Source organism: Pleurodeles waltl, chromosome 4_1 (assembly GCF_031143425.1).
Source record: "Pleurodeles waltl isolate 20211129_DDA chromosome 4_1, aPleWal1.hap1.20221129, whole genome shotgun sequence".
Lineage (NCBI taxonomy): Eukaryota > Metazoa > Chordata > Amphibia > Caudata > Salamandridae > Pleurodeles > Pleurodeles waltl.
In genome coordinates, this window is record NC_090442.1 from 143,685,634 (window position 1) to 143,704,275 (window position 18,642).

At 45.7% G+C, this 18,642-nt stretch overlaps 1 protein-coding gene across 3 annotated transcripts in view; it reads right to left on the bottom strand.

Moving 5' to 3' along the window:
* LARGE1 (LARGE xylosyl- and glucuronyltransferase 1) overlaps window positions 1-18,642 on the bottom strand; it is a 755,508-nt gene that overhangs the window by 178,242 nt on the left and 558,624 nt on the right. The gene's annotated exons all lie outside the window — the stretch shown is intronic.

The window sequence follows — 18,642 nt, forward strand, 5'->3', positions numbered from 1 at the left end:
GACAGTTAACTTGGAAACCATATATGATGCCCCCTTGACCGTGATTCACACCCTGAACCTCGAATAGGATTCATGGAAAACACCCTTCATTGGTTCCTCCCTTACCTTATCCCACCATTGCCAGTTTGTTCGTACAGGGCAAATCCAGGTCCCAGAAGATCCCGATCCCCTGCAGAGATCGCCAGGGTTCCATCTTGTTCAACTTCACAATTCACCAACTTGCCAATGAGACACAACTGTATTTGACGGTCTCGTCTTCTCCAGACACCAGCACCTCAAATACCGCTTGCATCTCATCCCAATCTGAATGTCTAGCGCCTACCTTAAGCTTAACCACACTAAAACAGAATCCCTGCTGTTCGTCAACAACAAGCAGCAACTAGCCCAAACATGGCTCAATGAAATGACTCTAGAAAGATTTTAAGTCCAATTTCCGCCCGATGACACGTCTCTCAGATTCAGCCTAAATACTCCTTTTCATCAGCAATGCTTCACTCCTGTTGCAATTTAGGAACCAGAAGACGACGCACTGTTTAAAGGACACTGTATCATGACGCAATTACAGACTACTTTCACTCTTAGAAATCCGCAACCCGTCCACTCACACGTTGACCGTCTGTCGTCTGTGGGCCCTGTACAGAGGTCCTCTGCCTCACGACTAGGTCTTCACCATATAAATACCACATATCAAAATACAGTTCATTTCACAGCATTACTAATGTGCATTACTCCGCACTCCTTCACATAAAGAGAGCAAAGAATGTGCAGTAAAGAATCTAGAAGATGTGTTCCAAAGATGACCAACAGAAAGGATAAAAGACATGAGGGCGTGAAGTAGAACCTTGAGAAATAAAACATCAAAGCAGGCGGGAAGGCGGAACAATTAGCTTCTGGCACAACTCGGCAGGAGAGAAAATGAAAAACTGTAGCTATTTATCTATGAAAATTGAAAAACCTGCCAGCAAAGAAAAATGAAAATGAGAAGGCATTTGTGACAGATTTAATTAGTATTTGTTGAAAAGAAATGGAGGCGAACAGGGGGCGGGGGAGCTGAGTGGGATGTACAAAACAGAGTGCAACCATTGAGAAAACGCGTAAACAGATTTAAGTACATATGTACAGTAACAGGAGAAAAAGAAAATTCAAAAGAAAGACCTGGGAGGAAAGTGGCCTCCCAAAGATAGTGTCCCGAAGAGAAACGAGATAATTCGGCTAAATCTAGCAGCGCTTTGAAGCTGCTGAGGGAGGGCCCACACTTTGATGATCACCACTGAGTCAGGGGCCTGGATTGTGCCCGGGGGCGGATGGTGTAGGTTGTAGAGGTGGATGCAGGGACAATGAGTCACTGCACAGTCCTACAGCCGGGCTCACTATCTCCTGAAGTGGAGGGGGGCGGCCGTGAGACTCCTCAATATAAACTTACAGAATCTCTCTGCACAATGCTGGCTTGGGTTTAATTCCTGAATAGAGCGAAACTCGGTGGTCATGCTTTGGACTGGATTACTTTACTGTTCACTCGCCGGTCCCATCAGCATTGGTGGCAAGTGCTCGTTAAGCAAGTCGAAAGTTCGATAAAGAGTTATTGATGCACAATCAAGATGTCCGGAATGTATTTTGGCGTCTGTACCTGCCAGGATGTGAGGACTGAGCACTGATCTGCAGTTGTGGACCACAGTGGTGGCACCTATGATAAAGGAAAGGCCTCTCACGCTCTCTGTTTTGTTGTCGTTGTATGCCCTGCGAACCTCCTTTTCCGATGTCCCACGAGCTGCGTTTTTGTGACCTCTGCAAGGTCATGCATGGAGAATCCCTTGCCAACAAACACCCCTGATCCGCCTTCCAAGATGTCTTAGTTTAGTAAAATGGGACGGGGGTCGCAGATTAATCTACCACTGGGCCCCAAGAAACAGATAAGATGGTCCAGGAAAAGATGGGAAATAGGGGCGAGGAGATTTTTGCCCCTCTCATCTCAACTTGTAGTACGCCCCAATGTGAATTTTGATTTGTGCTTTTGAAGGGCAGAATTCTACCGTTCCCCTACAGTGATATCGACGCTGGGTTATGGAAAGAGTAACAGCTGAACTCCATGCTAGCCCGTTTTCCAAAAGGCCACTTAAGACTGCCAGGTAGCCGCCTGCCAGAGTTCTGCTGGAAGGAGGAAAACTCGCCCTGGGCTCAACAGGTCTGCCTGGGGGCACAGACTCCTTTGCCAAGGGTCAGTGCTTCGCCTCCATGGTACAGCCAAAGAGTGGCATCTCTGGGCAGACATCCTGATTGTCATCCTAGAGGGCACTGTGCCTTGGCAGAGGTCCTGTAGGCCTCACTAAGACAGGCTGCACTCCAAGGGGTTGCTCACAGGGGCGGCTCCTCCATAACGGCGGAGGAGCGTCGACCCCCGACTTCAGCGGCAGCTGCATACCTTGTCCCAAAAAACGATAATAAACAGTGTTTATTGTTTTTTGGGAAGAATGGGGGGCCACAGGGGTGCCGAACAATGAGCGGGAGTGCTCAGCACTCCCCCTCACTGCTCATGTATGTTTGGGAGGCCATCTCTGGCCGGCCAAACACATATGCGCAGAAGGGCCTCTCAAGCCCAGCAACCCAGTTGCCGGGCTGGAGAGAGCCTGCACAGGCTCCCAGCCAATCCTGACGAGGGCAGACCTGGAGCCTGTGTCTGCAGCGAGACGGAGGAGCGGAGCGGCACGTCGAGGAGCGAGGTAAGTGGTTTTTAAAAATATTTTTTATAATGTAATGTCCCCCCACCAAATCCCACCCCCAGTACGCGCCCCGCCTCTTCGGCAACCCACGACTGGTTGCTCATGAGACACTGTAGATGCTCCGTAAAGCCAGTACAAAGCTTTACCTCAGAAAGCTACTCTTATGCCTCATCTGTTGGTACAGATGACTCCAGTATTCTGAGTATGGTTAAAGACAATGAAAGGACTTAGTATAAGAAAGGCCTGTCAGAGTGATTATTTTTTAAAATAACGTACCTGGAGTACTTTCCTTAAAAAAATAATCTAGCAAAGAGGGAGTTACAGAATAAAATCTCATCAATGTATTGCTTAATCTGCCGCTTCAAGACGTCACCAGTTAACAAGCAGATGCCAATGGAACGAACTGAAAGTAGCCAATATGGCGTTGGGAACTTTCTGAAAAAGGCGGTAGTGCTGTAGATTTCTTAACATCCCTGATGTTAATTCCACACAAGTATCTTCTCCTTGTTAGTAAATGATGGTATAGTCCCTACCAGATTGACACTAGTGGCTGACCCAAATCTGACACGTACGTTTGAACTTCGAAAGTTGGAAAGACATCCATCACACCTAGCTCTCTCTATAGCTTCTCTTTCAAAATGTCCCATACTTGTTTATGCTACGCCATACATCCAGCTAATTACATAGTGCTTATCAATTTTGGCAGTTAAGGTATCGGAGGTGTATTTTGCTAGAATGAAATAATACGGTCATGTGGGAGAAGTCGGGACTAGAACCAGTGCTTAGTTTGAGCCAGTGGTTTCCGGTGCTCGCCATTGGCACTTGATTGTCAACACTAGCATTTATGACAGTGTCACCTGGCGGTGCTGTGTGTATAGTTTACAGATGAGCACAACAGCTGTTTATTGATAAAGCCTTAGTGCCCGCCGTAGCAGGCTATACCGGCCATTAAAGGCCCGCTTCAGCGTTACAACGGCCTTCAAGGGAGCGGGCCTTTAATGGCTGGTATAGCCCAGCTACGACTGGCTATAAGGCTATTGGAACATTCTGTCCTCTATGAGAAGAATGTTCTAATTACTAAAATGAAGGCATCATGGAGCTTGAGGGGATTAAAATCCCCTTGGGCTCCGTGAGGCTTTTGTTTACAGCAAGAGCTGTGAACAACATTGGAATGTTGGCGCTACGGGCTTCTACCAACCACTGGAAGCCCGGAGCGCTCTATTGTTTTCAATTGAGCTCCCAGCATTCCAATGTTCTAATTCAATATACGTTAAAAAGGACAAATACCTGGTGCCCAAGTCATTCTCCTAGCTTTAAGGGCCAGGAATACACTGAACTGCCACACTCGTAGCAGTGGGATGGCTAGCAGTTGTGTTGGTATTGTCACTGGCAGAGCTGGCAATGGGTGGTGAAAGCTGCGTGGCCTCCTGATGAGGGACCCGGCCTTTATTTTGTTAAAAATTAAGTACTGACTTGAACCCAGGTAGGCTGATTTTCTAGCCAACAGCTCAGTGAGTCTTCCTGTAGAAAACAAGAGGGGCAATTAACGTGTTACAGAGGCTGGTTAGTATATGTTTTTTTTACATTTGAAGATCTTGCATTCAGAAAATTCTCATTCCACTCAGAAACGTTTTTCAACCTACTGTGCCTCAAAAACACCAAATTAAACTCTAAATTAACTGGCCCTGAGAACAGAGTCGATGGCCAGATCCCTTTTCTCATATGCCCATCTGCATTTTTCCAACACTAGGGAAATCAGACTGCAAATAAAGTCCTTTAGAGTCATACTCAACATCTAACTCAGACACTGAGGCCACCCAACCAGGAAATTTTAGATTAGTCACAATCTGTCTACTTCACCATGTTGCCGTGCTATATCCCACCTTTTGGTACCTGGTAACCTTAGTAGAGATGAGAAGGCTCCACCTTCAAGCTGCGCCCTGTAGATGTGCAGAGCCCAGAGTCCATACAAGAGGCCTTTTTCAAATGCCAAAAGCTATTGCATTCATACTTAGCAGTTACCTCTCTCACCCAGAGAGGTACACCAAATATTTGACACAAATACAAAATAGAAAACCATTCTTCTTCTCAAACAAAACCCTGCTTAGCCCCTCCCTCAACCCCCGCCTCGGATAAGGATATGACATAAAACTAGCCAACCGCTGGAAAAGGTCTGCCCCCAAGGATCATGATAAAAACCTTTTTCAGTTCCTTGATGCTCTAGAGAGGTGATGCAAGCATTCCAAGATGGCGGCCAAATATATCTGTGAGCCACCCATCAAGATATCTCCCATCGGAATCTCCTGCTGTCATGTCCTGCAAGGTCTGCTCTGCAAGAGGGAGAGCCCACCCTCTGCTTTCACTGGCTATGGAGCCAATGCTGGGACACCAGTAACACCAGGGCAGCACTGCAGGGTTATGAAAGGAGAGCATGTGGGCCTGGAAGAGTGCAGGGCAAGAAAGCGGCCATGGTTTACTGCCAAATTGTAAAATATCTTCTCAATAGGACCTCCAAGAGTATTAAAAAAAAAAGATCTTTAGTGGCTGGCTTGAATGATGAGAGCTTCTATAATGTAACTGCGGGATAATTAATGGTTAATACGTCTATACACATATTGTGCAAGTGTGGATACCCCTGCAATTAATCTATTCCATTGCAACAGTTTATTTCTCTCTACTTATGGAATGCAAAATCTCTCTGATGTCCACCTCGTTCCCCAATCTGACCTGCTTCTTCGCTTCGATAACTTGCGGCACAGCAGTGGACAAGAGGGCTACCGGCACTATGTCTACTGCACTTTCCAACTGCTGTCTTACTCTCCTGAGGCTGCAAATGCTTCATTCATATTCACACTATACCTTAGACATTGGGCAGTCCTCAGTTATTACATCCTGATCAGAAAGCAGAAGAGAGAAGGTTAGCTATACACAAGATCTTCTTAACAGCGACCATTGGCGTAGTCGGAGAAGGCGACCATTGGAGTTTATGGCTCACAGATCTACCCTGCTCTACACGAAACAGCTTCTTATTTCAGAGCTATGAAAGTAAAACAAATTGGTAACATGAGCAGATGCTGTGCATACAACCCTTATAATGAGTGCAATAAGATCTTGTCTGAAACAAACTTGCTGGACATGTACTAAGACAGCTTGATGAATGGTCCTCATTTCTGGCCTCCTTCTACTACTATGCAGCTCCAAAAAGGCCCCTCATTTTAGACCTGTATATGTTCTTATTCCTTGGTGTTCCAGTTTTAAGACCAGACACACCACGATCAGCACTTATGTCTTTCAGTAGGCCTTTTTCAACGCAGCAGGAAGATTCTTTGCTATCCACCAATTGTTCATCTGGTGGGAATGTGCTTCTGAGTGGAAGGGCAAGACAATTATTTGTTTCGGGGCTTCAAGTGGTCTCTGATGGACATAAACCAACTGGAATAGCCTTCAAATGCTGCAGAACTTTCCCTTAGGTTTAAGCCACTAACAATCGCCCATTAAACCCAGAATGCCAGGCTGTGCAATATCAGAGCCAAAGAAGTAAATTACGTATTCTAATCGGCAACCTGCATTCACAAGACAAAAGCCTTCTAGAGACACAACACGTAAACAGATCACATGCAGGTGAAAAACCTTTAGCCGAGCAAGCCAGTGAACCAAGGACTACCACTCTAAAAGATACAAACATTTCCTTCTAGAATTCAGGAGCTTAATTAAGATATTTTTATTGATTACACTCATCGGTCTCCTTTAAGTCTGTTTCAGCGACCTAGTGCTTATGACAAGATTGTTCAGCCTGGGTATGAATAAGATGGTGATAATGCAAATGTCCTCATTAACAACAAACCTCACTCACCATTACTAGTCCCACAGGATCCTCAACTCAATAACAAACCACAAGATAATCCGATGAGCCTTCAACCGGCTCAGATGTTGAGGTGGGACATTGGGGGTCCCGGGTGATGATGAACCCAAACTCGATTGCAGAATTTAGGTACATGTGCTTCAGGAAGGTGCTATTCAGCAGAATTGCTGCAATTCAGCCACAATATACAAGTGGGGGTAGCAGTGGACAGCACATCACCGCTAACTAGAATCTGGCTTTCCTAATGCACTGACTCTGACTTGTTTACAGCACAGCACTATCCCAAAATTTCAGTAAGTGCTAATGAGGATGTAGTTGGTGGTAGGCTCTGGCCCCTTATGGAGGTGGAGTGAAGGAAACTCGGTCCTGGTGGGCTCTCCAGATGGGATCTTGTCCTGTGTGAATGGACCGTGTTCCAAGAGTTGCCACCTCAGAGAAGTAGTACTGCTGGTGGGCATACGTTTTCAGTTTTTCTGAAAGGCCGCCAGGGTGGGAAGCGCCCTCCTCTGGTGATTCAGAGACAGCAGAGGCAGTTGCTGTGGGCACACACAGGAACACGCCTCTCTCCTAACCTACTGATGCTCAGCCATTTTCATACTTGGGTAACCAATGCTCTGACAACACCCTTCAATCCTTACTCTGAAAACCCCACCACGACAGTCAGGGGATTCCAACACAACTCTTCTAGATCACGTAAAAGTCTGGCCTGGTTCCTGTATCGTTAGCAGAACAAAAGCAAATCTGCCACACCTTTGAAGATCAATATGAAATTGATATTTACTGGATTCCACCTCATCGTTTAGAAGAGATTTTGGAATAAGCGATAAAAGGGGAAAGGTTGGACTCTTACCAACATGCCTTGATATACTGCTTCTTGGACTATACATTGCTATATGAATGCATGCTGACTCATGTCTGGAACCTACTCAAACAATTCTGACACCCTTATCCACTTCAACTGGAACCCTCAGCAATGCTCCGCCTGCCCAGGCATGTTGTGCTATTGGCACTGGAATAGCAAAGACTTCCATTAGTATTGTCTTGTGCTGTTTTTGGCTGCCTGGGTAACTTTCCACACCTGTCCACACAGATAGACTGATGTGGCTTGTGCTAATCTGTTTGGGGTTATGTTTTCTGATTCATCTCACCAAAGTGTGGGTGTACGATTTAGGTGTGACAAAGGCGTATGGCCAGATGAAGCAATGTTAATATGCAGCTTGTCTGGCTACCCCAGCACTAAGCACAAGCCCTTGATTTCCCACCTCAAATGGATGTACCAATTTGCACCAAGACCTAACGGTGGTGCCTCTGTTCTTACAACGCTACGGTCCACACACGCTGTGGTGCAGATTTGCATCAAAATGCAATCTACGCCTCTGCCCCTCTATGTACAGGTATGCCTGTAAACGTAGAGCACATAGACCATGATTACTCCCCAGCTATGGAATACCCTCCATTTTACACACCGCATTGAAGCCAGCCAGCTAACTTCAGGGAAAAAAAGAAGAAACCTTTACTGAACGATTTGAATACTCAGTCCCCCTATCAGGATTCTTCGTAAGGTGATTTAGTTTGTAAAATGGTCCTAGAGAAGAACAATCATTCATTCATTCACTTCAATAACAAAGGATCATAACAACACATCAGCACGGAGGTCTGTCAATGTACCACTAGTCCAACATAGACCACTTGTGTCCTTCCAACTAGTCCTTCTGGGAGCAAGCCCGTGTTAAGACAACTACCCAGTGAGAGGCATGATCTCATTTCTTCTGCATCTAGAACCCAGTTTCCCAGCACCGACAGAACAGTGGAACTTGGTTTATTATTCCTCAGTCCCTCTGTGCAGGCACACTGCCTTTCTTCTGTGCTGTTGTTGATCTCGTCCTCCATTTAATGTCACACGCGAGGAGTCCAAATAGTTGTGCAGACTCGCAACATGTTGGTAAGACCTTTCCCCGGTTCCTCTGCCTGGCAGCGAATATAGTGTGATGGCACATGAACAGAGACCAGGAGGTCTCTCGGGGGTCGCAGGCTGCCAGCTGCTGCAAGGCAGAGCCCCATCACAACCGCTGTAAGATGCAAAACTAACAATACACACAAATATATGCATGAATTATGCTAAAATATGGAAGCGACAGGAAGCTTCTGCCTGCCCTCAGGGTGATTGCTCGAAGGTAAGCCACATGAACACATCTGCATGCAAGACTCTGTGTTCTATGCGAGTACTGCTGCCTCCAAAGCCTTGGTGTTTAGTGATAATAATTAAAGGGCTACGGGTGCTTATCGAGAGTGACACCAGGTGTAAGATCCCTGGCCTCCACAGAGAGGATGTGGCCATCTTCTGTAGGTCAAGCTGGTAGAGCAGATCCTAGACATGTTGCTTTCAGTTTAATCATCGGAAAAACGCAGACTCATGCCAATGTCTTCCCATCTCAGGTGGACAGGCCAGGACATGGACATCAGTCCTTTTTAGGTCTTGCCTGAGACAGGGCACACGCTGTCGCTTGCAACACACTGTTACCTTAAAGGGAGCCCACAGCTCGCCACTGCTTACCCTTTATCGGTTTCATCGTCACACTAATTTTGTTGCTTCTCGTTTGTTAGCCCACGCAAGCTTCCTTTCCTCTTCTGGGTTTGTCCATCCCTTGGAGCATGGTCCAAGTATTACTTCAGTGCCCAGTGAGTGCTCTTTCCCTGCTCGGGCTTTTGGTCCCGGGCTACTTTTTTCTCTACCTTCCAGCACTCCATAAGAATACACATGCTCCTCAGTCCCCTGGGGCATTTTTGGTGCGATGCTGGTTGGGCTGAACTCACATTTTCCCCAATAAGTCTGAATCCATGATTCTCTTTCGTGATAAAATCCAATAAATGCATAAAACAAACAAAAAAAGAATACATATGCTTACAGGCCCTCTCCCTCCCATCTTTCTCACCGCTCCGAGCCCACACCCTTGTCTGTTGCGGTCCTTGCCCCCTGCCGCCCTCATTCCCCTCTCCCTCTTTTTGCTTGACCCCTCCCGCTCTGGGTTGTTGCTTGCTCTGTCCCCCTCCTGCACTGTTGTCCGGTTATCACTGCTTGCCCCATCCCTCTACCCTATTGCGCATTGTTGACTCACCCATTACTCCCTTACCACCTATTACCCCCTTTGTTGCTTGCCCAGTCCCCCTCCTGTGTTGCGTCGAGTGCCATGCTGTGCGTGCCACCGCAGTAAAGGCTGGACCGGCATACTACACTGAAATATCTCACAGCTGCTACGGATCCTCCTTGGCACTAGGTTGCCATGTCAGTCACCATGTTGTTATGTGAGTCTACCAGGTGTGCTTACCCTACAGGTGGCTCAGAAAACATTGCCAAATATGGCTGCGGTGTAATGTCTGTGCCGGCTTAGCTACTAATACACAAAGAATATCAGGAGGTGCAGGAATCTCAGAAACAGGCAAAGGGGGACCCATCCAGCTCTGAGGAATTCTGACCTTGGCAGCTGCAGTGACCTCAGTTCTGCAGAGGGCAGGCAGTGATAACTGACCTGTGGGGAAAACTCTCATGCAGGTGAAATGGTGGAGACAGGTGCTGATCGGGCCAGCAACTGCAAAGCTTGTGCCAAGTCTCCATCTGGGCATCAGGCCAACCCTCCACACTGAGCGCCCACCTCTGTGCAGAATCAGCTGCTCAGTCATGTGTGGGTCAGTGGGGCTGACAGCTCTTCCATCAGATCCATCTGCTGTGAGGTCTGCTATCAGGCCCCTGGGTCTTCAGACTTGGCATGGCATGAAAATCTCATCGCTCTCAAGCTAACAAAATGAGAATTAAAAAACAGCTGGGTAACAAAGTGCACGCCAGAAGCGCCATGGTCTAAACAAACCTCTATTTAGAAAGCATATGCCCAAGCTACTACTATTCTACATCTTCAGGTCTAAACTACTATTTTTGTCTAGGTTTAAAACAATCGATGAATGTTGTGTTTGACCAGAACAATAATTACAAAAGGAATGACGAGAAGCCCAACTAGCTGCTCTTCAGGTTTCTTTAATACATACCTATATGGTATGTCTGAATCTCTCATGGCTGATGCTGCTGCTGGAAAAGGCTATTGGGTATACAAACAGTTTAATGCACTGGAAGTACAATACCTATCCATCAGAGCATTGTGTCATGGTGTGGCCAATGAAGAACGGAGACCCCCATATCATCAGCCGTAGTCTGTTTTATTAGAGCCTGCAGGAACTCTTGAAAACAAGGCTGTGAGTACCATCTGTTAGTTGCTCTTTAGGGTAGGTACTGAATGTGGGCTTTCACCATAGTGTTGCTTTGTCCATATGAAGCACCACTCACAATGCATTCCACTGGTTTGCCTGTGGCAAATGTCCTTTTGAAAACCCTTGTAACAATGCTGTTTTCAGCAAATCATGCAGTGGTGCACTCTTTGCCAGCAGCATCTGTGGTGCTAAGGTTAGACAGGGAAGTCACAGGGATGCTGCTACGCAAACTCAACAAGAATTGATGCTTCTGATCACAAGAACAGTTAACAGTGGGAGGAAGAAGACACTGCTAGATGGTCATTTCTCAGGGTCACATTTAGGACGTCGAGAACAAGGCCTTCAAGGAAATCAGGAGCAGAGTCCAATCATCTAATGCTCAAGGAAATTAAGGAAATGTGAGTATGTCTGTATGTGTGTTTTGACATGCATGAAGAGTTAACCTAGTGATAATCCAAGAGAGTATTATAATTGCGAAGGCAAAACCCAAGTTGCCAGTCCTGCATAGGAGAACACCTATGGAAAATCTTTCCAAAACAATACTAGAGGGACATTCGGAGATGAGGTGAAACCCAAACAGTGCTATCTTGAGAAGATGTCAATATCAATCAATCAATCATTTGTAAAGCGCAGCACTATCACACCTAAGGGTATATGGGTGCTGAAAGTGCCGTGTCTCAGTCGAAAAACCATGTCTTGATTCTCCTTCTGAAGTCCGCCAGGGAGGGAGCTGTTCGGAGGTGGAGAGGCATGCTGTGTAGGCGAATGAGCGGCCTCCGCTGTGGCTGTGATGGATGCGAGGGTGTGTGTGACGTTTAGCGATGCAGAGTGTCTTGCAGGGACTTAAAAGCTCAGTCAATGGTTGATGTGGGACGGCCCTAAGTAGTGGAGAGCCTTACATGTGAGGATTTTGAATTGGCATCTCTTCTGTACGGGCTGCCATTGGATGTTCCTGAGGTGTGGGGTGATGCTTGAGTGCTTGGGGAGATTAAGGATGAGTCTGGCTCCAATGTTTTTGTAGAGTCTGAGTCTTTTGAGTAGCTGGGAGGACACTCCGGTGTGGAGAGCGTTGCCATAGTCGAGGCGGCTGGTGACCAGGGCGTGCGGGACTGTCTTTCTGGTGTCCTTAGTGATACATTTGAAGATTCAGCGGAGCATACGGAGGATGTAGAAGCTGGAGGAGGCGACTGAGTTTACTTGTCGATTCATGGATAGTTGGCATTCAAAGATAATGCTGAGGTTTCATGCATGGTCTGATGGAGAGTGCGTTGGCACGAGTTCTGGTGGCCATCAGCTGTGGTCCCATACAGAAGTGTTCTTCCTGAAGATCAGGACTTCTGCTTTGTCAGTGTTTAGTTTGAGGCAGATGTTTTTCATCCATGTTGCTATGTTGGTCATGACATTGTGGAAGTTGACTTTTGCCTTGTGGAGGTCTTCGGTGAGAGAGAGGATTAGTTGAGTGTCGTCGGCATAGGAGACTATATTGAGTCCATAGCATCTGATGATGTCTGCAAGAGGGGTCATGAACATGTTGAACTGGGTTGGGATGAGGGAGGATCCTTGGGGAATGCCGCAGGTGATGTTCTTGGGTGTAGAAGTGAAGGGAGGAAGACAGATGCTTTGCGTGTGGCCTGAAAGGAAAGAGGTGACCCACTTAAGAGCGTTTTGTTGAATGCTTATATTGTGAAGTCTGTTCAGAAGAAAGTGGAGGGCAACTGTATCGAATGCTGCAGAGAGGTCAAGAAGGATCAGAGCTGCCGGCTCTCCTTCACCGAGGAGGGTCCTGATGGCGATCAGTGCAGTCTCCATGCTGTGGTTGGCTCAGAATACTGATTGTAAGGTGTCGAGAAGGTGGTTTGGTTTGAGGTAGCCTGTGAGCTGTTGGTTGATGGCTTTCTCAAGCACTTTGGCTGGGAAGATAAGCATGGAGGTCGGGCTGTAGTTTGAGGTTGCTGGGGTTGGCGGAAGGTTTCTTTAGGAGGGGTCTGACTTCTGTGTGCTTCCATTCGTCTGGGTAGATTGCTGTGGAGATGGAGGTATTGTGGATGCCGGTTAAGTCTGTGTTAGTAGAGTTGGCTTCGAGATTGAAAAGCCGGTGGGGGCAGGGGTCGGTGGGTGACCCGGAGTGGATGGATGACATGATGGATGCGGTGGTCTGTGCGGTAATTGGGGACCAGGAGGTTATTGTGTGGATAGTGTTCGCTGCTTGAGAGATGTTGTCTAGGCTGGAGGTGGAGGGTGGGGGGTTGAAATTGTTGTATATGGTGGTGCTCGTGCCTTGGAAGTAGTCTGAGAGGGTGTTGCAGAGTTCTTGGGATGGATGGACGGTGGTCTCTGTGGCTATAAGGTTAGAAAAGTCCTTGATGATTCTGAAGAGTTCTTTCATGTGGTCAGCTGAGGTGTCGATGCAGGCAGGGATTGTTGCTCTTTTTGCGGCCCTGATAAGGTGGTGGTAGTTGTTGCGGGCTGCCTTGTAGATGGCTATGTCGGTTTTCTTACTCACTTACTCAGAATCACTCATTCTCAACTTCACTTTTTTTTTAAATTCACTCTTACACTCAGAGTGAGAAAATATGAGTGTGTTAGAGTAATGGCGAAAACAAATGAGGGAGAGTGAGAATGAATCGATAAGATTGAATGAGTGAGAATGAATTAAAGTAAGAACAAGTGTGAGTATGTGAATGGACATTCAGTATTTTGAAGGCACGCATGCCAAATATAAATGAGAATGAGTGGGGACGTGATGTTATGCTTGAAAACCTGCCTTTCGAATAGTGACAGGCACCTGTGGCAAAGTACTGACATTGACACACTAAAGATAATTCTTGGCATATGGGGCATCGGTAGCAAAAGGCTGGCACAGTGTGATGCTATTAATTGTGTTTGACCAATTACTTTGTGTTTCACCATTGCGCATATTAGTTGCTCAATGTTCACCAGTTGCACATTACATGTTATGTTCAGTTTAGCTGCCTATTGGCTTTGACATGGCATTAGACATTACATTATGTATTCAGTTTAGCTGCCTATTGGCTTTTACATGGCATTAGCCATTACATTCTGCATTCAGTTTAGCTGCCTATTGGCTTTGACATGACATTACATTTGGTATTTAGGTTAGCTGCCTACTGGCTTTAACGTGGGGTTAGACATTGCAGTTGAGACATTGCAGATGAGCTGTGTTTTTCCATATGATAGACCAAGCTGTGTTTTTCACACCAGACTATAGCTGATAAGAGAGAGTACATTTGGTGTTTTCCTTTCTGCTCAGCCTTAGGAAGAGGAGGGGTCTAGGAGATCTGGCCAGTCTCCAAAGGCTTGCTTAGTTTTCCCGAGTCTGAGAGGAGGGGGCACGTTTTTGGAACGATGGCTCTGGGCAACAGCAGAGTTAGTTAGTTGCTATCTTGACTTCAGACAGGAACAGAGACGTCAGTTGCCTGTCTCCCGTTTGGGTAGAAAATCTCTTTCTTGCAGTTGAACGGAGTCATCAACTTGAAGCCCCAGAAAGCTAAAGCTGAATATAGGCCCTACAGCCTTGCCCTACGGTGATGAATTTTGACTTTTATGCTTTGCTTTGAAGTTATGCTATAATATAATCACATGTATTTACTGTGTACAATGCAACTGAGAAGTACTTTGATATATTTTGCTTTCATTGCTGCGACTACTTTTGAACGTGTGCTGCCAATCTACTAATTTTGTCTCTCAGGAACCTTGTGGTGAAGTAATAATAACAATAAATGTCTTCTTTAAACTCAGAAGTGCATTCCCGAGAGGTTCTGTAAGCTCGGTTATGAGATAAGAGCAGGAAAGCAGAACACACAGGCACCCTGGAGTTAATTCTTGACTTTAGGGAGGACTTCCATGGCTAATGAGACAAGTAATTCTTGACATGAGTCACCCATGATATATGGATATCATCAATAGTATAACTATGGCACTATCAAATTGCAAACATGCAGTATAATGTAATTTTGAGCATGGTAGAGCACCCATGACAAAATGCTGATACTTGCACAATGGAGACATGTTTAGACATGCTGGACATTCACCGCACATTTTGAAAAACAAAACTGAGTCAATTCCTGAGGAGCATCAAATAGTACTGGTTTAGCACACCATGAAAAGACTTGAATATTTAACAGCTGTGCTTTTGGAGCCTATGGATTTTTAGCTAATTTATGTGAAAATAGTGCTTTCATCAGTATTATGATTAACCATTGTGTGTTTTTATATTACATTTTCTCTCCCTCACTCCCCACTCAGAGATCAGGTTAGCTTGCTCAAACTTGGAGAATATATTAAGCTCCACCACTTTTAAAGATCACCCCACCACTAGCGCACAGGAGTATGGCTGAAAGTAAACATTACATATGCTGATTCAGAAATCTACAGCTCAAGTTGAAGAAGACATTCTGTATCCCCTGGAGGCCCAGCTGCTGTGGTACGCATCGACCACGTGTCACCTATGACGCAATGCAAGAGAGGCTGATGTCATGTTTTGTCTGACTTGCAAAGACAAATTGCTCCAGCCCCCCCTGGACTAGACTAGAAAGTGCCACAAAGTTACAGCGAAGTCAGGAACACTGGAAAGATATCACAGGAGCTCATTGAAGAAGAAAAAACATACATGGCATCCAACCCACCCAGGGACCAGGATCAAAAGACCCTACAGAACCCTCCCAATTAGAATCATCACAACTTACAATCGTGATGGTGGACACCGCTTTGGATTTAACACAAACGGACACACACAATCACAATGTCACTAATGCCAAGCTCCTCTCAGGTACGTACATTATACACGGTCTGTGGAAGAGCTTGAGGTCCAATCAGAGAGTTGGAGTCTGGGGGTAACTTGTTCGTAAAACTGGTCCCTGCATACTATGAGGATCCAATTGTTCTGATTAGGAGAGGGGGCTTGTTACTAGAGGAGAACTTCCTTCACCGGTTGGGAAGTCCTATTCCATGACAAGACTCTGACTCTTTTTATTTTGCCAGGAAGACAGTCAGACCACCTGGAGGCAGGACTGCACTAAAGGACCAATAACAGAGACTGGCTTGCAGGTAGCTACATCACAACTCCTTGGACCTCAAACCATATGAACAGACAGCCTTGGAGGTAGCTAAATGACAACTCCTTGGACCTCAAACCATATGAAAAGCCAGCCTTGGAGATAGCTAAATCACAACTCCTTGGACCTCAAACGATATGAACAGACAGATTTGCAGGTCGCTAAATAACAACTCCTTGGACCTCAAACCATATGAACAGCCAGCCTTGGAGGTAGCTAAATCACAACTCCTTGGACCTCAAACCATATGAACAGACAGCCTTGGAGGTAGCTAAATAACAACTCCTTGGACCTCACACCATATGAACAGACAGCCTTGGAGGTAGCTAAATAACAACTCCTTGGACCTCAAACCATATGAACAGACATCCTTGGAGGTAGCTAAATAACAACTCCTTGGACCTCAAACCATATGAACAGCTAGCCTTGGAGGTAGCTAAATCACAACTCCTTGGACCTCAAACCATATGAACAGACAGCCTTGGAGGTAGCTAAATAACAACTCCTTGGACCTCAAACCATATGAACAGATAGCCTTGGAGGTAGATAAATAACAACTCCTTGGACCTCAAACGATATGAACAGACAGCTTTGCAGGTAGCTAAATAACAACTCCTTGGACCTCAAACCATATGAACAGCCAGCCTTGGAGGTAGCTAAATCACAACTCCTTGGACCTCAAACCATAAGAACAGACAGCCTTGGCCAGTGCAAGATGGTCTACTCTCCAGCTTGGAAGAAGAAATAAAATGCTAGTGACTATGTACGGCCAGAGATGAAAATTTAACTGTTTGTAGATAAGCCCATGTCTGGTCATTGTCACACATACACTACAGTGCTGTGTGAAATCACTGGCCCAGTCCAGACTTACAAACCAACGTATCTGTAGGTCTTATAACCCAACACGTAGCCTTCCACTTGTCGTGCTAATTCTAGGTGGCATATCTAGCTGTCATTCCGTCCATGGACGCTGTAATGTGTAGGACTGCTCATGTGTGATGCGTGCGATTTGTGTATCATCTCTTTAAAGTGTTATTCCATGTCAGCAGTGTGTGCTGCATATACCATGTACATCCCAGGGACTGGGCAATTTTGTGTTCATGTAGTGATGTGTACACCTGAAAATAGGTGTGCAAAAGTACTGACCAGTGGATTTGTTAGTGTGGGTCTGTTTGATTGTTTTTGTGTGTACATATTTGCGCCCATATTTTAAGGTGTACATAAGCACATACGGGTATCAGCATGTCTGTTACAGTGTGCTGGTAAGATGGGACTATCTGTGAAGGCTTGCTTCGGAGTGTAAGATTAAAAGAGGGAAGATGGGGTGTTTGTAGGGAGCCATGTGCGCATGTTTGTGAGAAAAACAATAAAAGATAGCCATTCATCAACTTTTGGTCTTAGAACATGCATGTATCAATATGCGTACTTTTCTTACACCGAATCCCCCAGTGCTTAATTTGTGCTCGTGTTTGCCCATTTTTTAAAACAGCACATCAGCAGGTTGTTTAAAACTTGAAACTTACAAAATATAGGCAAATATTTATACTTTTTTAGCGCTGCATTTGCGTTGTTTTTGATGCAAAATCGGCGCAAACTTACAAAATACTAATGTATTTTGTAAGTTTGCGCTGCTTTTGCCTGAAAAAATGACGCAAATGTGGCGCTAAAAAAGTATAAATATGGGCCATAATTGTATTTTGTAAGTCTGCACCGCTTTCGCGTCAGAAAATGACCCAAATGTGGTGGAAAAAAGTATAAATCTGGGCCATGATGCCTTAGCCACCTAAACTATGTTGCCTGTGTACAAAGCAGCATATCGCCCATGAACTCATTTCATTTCCACGCTTCGCATCTTTACACCTACCTCTCTCTGCAGCTTCACGCCGCCTCCTCCCTCTGTATCTGGGCTGTTTCTTCCCTCTGTTAACAAGATCTGATATTTGTATCTGCCAGGTTCTGCGTCCCGCTGTGCAGCACTCACGTCTCAAAAATCAGTCTTAGGTGACAATATGAATCCCACACCGAGTTAATCAAAAGGGCGCGCGCGTCCCCCCCTGCGCATCCCTGCACGTTGTCATGGTGCTTCCCAAGTCTTATAATCTCAGGGTGGTGATGTGTCATAGGTGAAAAGGAAAATCGCACTCCCACTCATACAGCTAGGGTATCCACGAAACAGACAGGCATTCACAGAGGTATCCGAGACCACTGGGCAGCACCCTATATGAATGTGTTGAGCCTCGTCACATGTAGGGCTTCATTTAGGGTGAAACAACAGCGGGTGGAGTTCTCCAAGGGTTTGTGGCCAGTGTAATTAAGGGCGTTGCTTAAAAACACATAAGCTAAAAATCCGCGCTTAGCATAGTGTGCAGCCCGACAGGTATTTTCTATTTTGCTACTTCTTTCTGTCATTGCATGCTGATATACAATACAAGTTACAATACACCTAAAACAAGCCAGGACTATTGGCTTTGTCAATAGTTGTTTCATAAGTTAAATAAGCAACAACAATGGCTTCTTTGTATATAACACTGAAAAAGCTTCAGTTCTGAAATGATGAGAGTGTTAAAGTACTATGGGCCACATGCAGAAAGCACTTTTCTAGTCGCAAACACAACTAGAAAAATGTTTTTTGAGATGTATAAAGCCCAAATTGCGATTCAGTAACTTGTTACCGAATCGCAATTTGGATTTTGTGATTCGGTATTAGGAAGAGTCATGTTCAGGACATCCA